We start from the raw sequence: 2,092 nt of genomic DNA, 5'->3' as shown, positions 1-2,092 counted from the left end.
CACACACTCACCCCCACTCACACTCACGCTCCCACTCCCACTCTCACACTCACTCACTCACTCTCGTACACACTCTCACACGCGCGCACACGCACACTCTCATACTCTCACACACACAAACACACTCACACTCACACACACACACACACACACACACACTCACACTCACACTCACACTCTCACACTCACCCTCACACACACACGCACACACACACACACACACACACACACACACTCACACGCACACGCATGCACACACTACCAGTCAAACGTTTTTGAAAAGTAGTATTTTTAAAGAAGTATCTTCTGCTCACCAAGCCTGCATTTATTTGATCACATTTGAACATTTTGAAATATTATTACAATTTAAAATAACTGTTTCCTATGTAAATATATGTTAAAATGTAATGTATTTCTGTGATGCGCAGCTGTATTTTCAGCATCATTCCTCCAGTCTTCAGTGTCATGATCTTCAGAAATCATTCTAATATGCTGATTTGCTGCTCAAGAAATATTTTATTATTTATCATGTTTTCAGCAGACAAGTTATTTCAGCTACAAAACATAAACTGATTAATGAACGTAATTAATAAAACAAAATCACTGAAATGCTGAAATCAAGCTCTAAAATAAACTCTCGTTTTTGCCACATTTGCCAGTGGTGAATTAATAAAAAAAAAAAATAGCAGCCATAAATATTCCTTACGAAATGTTATTTTTCATTAAAATATATTAAATAAATATTTGCATTATTTATTTATTTTTATTTTTATAAATTAGTGACACAGCCGAGGCCATATGTCACTTCAGAAGACTCCGTCTCCATAAAATAGGAAAACGCCCAGAATTAATTCTGCCATACTTGGTGAAAACACGGTCACAGAGTTCCTGTTTTAAGAAGCATTTACATAATACAGAAGACACACAATAGAAGACACACAATACAGCAGTACTAATCAATGTAGCGATTGCTAGAGCATCTTGTTATTTTAGAAAATCTTCTTCGCTCTTTCACAGCTGCTCTGATGGTATGAAGCCGGTGCATTAAATCTCTTTGATCGCATTTAAGCTCTTTAACCTCCATCTGATGTGAACGTGCCAAAATAAACTAACCTTTGTATTGTCCACACAAATATCACCACACAGTCAGCATTTCACAACTCAAATAGAGTAAATAAAACCATTTATGGTTGTTAACTGAGAGCCAAATCTGTGGGGGGAAAAAACACACAACAATAATGTCTGAGCACTTTATTATATAAAAGAGAATTTTTATCAAAAGACATTCTTGTAAATCCATTTCTGGAGATATAATAATTATTAGGGGTCCAAGTACAAAGAACTGGAAGCCTGTTGTATTTATTGTTTTTCTTCTTCCTTTCCCTTGTCCCTTGTTGTGCAAGAGAATGTGAAAAATACATTTCTTTCAGAATTGACTGAAAATGCACTTCAGGAAAAAAACATGGCCTACGGCTTCTCTTTTTCAGACCTGTCAGCACTAAATGCACTAAATCAAAATATCATCATTTTAATTTTACTTTCACCAAAACTTAGGTGCAAAACCTTGACCCCTTACTTAGCCTATAGTAAACCCAAAGACCTTGATTAACTGGTTCAGATGTGTTTAATTAAAGCACTAAACTTAAGAAGACTGACCACCAGACATAGGACTGAAAACAAGCCAAAACCTTAAACAATTTGTCTGTTTTTTTCTGTATAAGTGTAAATGATATGCTAATTTCAGTATTGCTGCCTTTCTCTATGAGTATTTATGCTAACAGCATGTTGATATCCGCTAATATCCAAGCATTTTAATATTAATTTGCATTGTCAGCCTGCACATGTCAGCATAGCAGTTTTTTTTAAAGATATCTTGTAATATTGATGAGATACAGCAAAAAAAAAAACATTTAAGAAGAAATTACTGTTGTATAATGCAGTAACAGTATTATTTTGTGCATATGTATTGTGTTTCATTTCCATTGCATTTTCCCCATTACTTCCTTTATCCAAGCCTCGTCTGGGTCCACACAAAATTCGGTTTTATGTGTCGTAACCCTGAGGGGAAAAGTTTGCATTCAAAATGTTTGTT

Source organism: Sinocyclocheilus grahami, unplaced genomic scaffold, assembly GCF_001515645.1.
Source record: "Sinocyclocheilus grahami isolate Dianchi unplaced genomic scaffold, SAMN03320097.WGS_v1.1 scaffold2781.1, whole genome shotgun sequence".
In the NCBI taxonomy this organism is placed as follows: Eukaryota; Metazoa; Chordata; class Actinopteri; order Cypriniformes; family Cyprinidae; genus Sinocyclocheilus; species Sinocyclocheilus grahami.
This window is presented reverse-complemented; position numbering follows the sequence as displayed.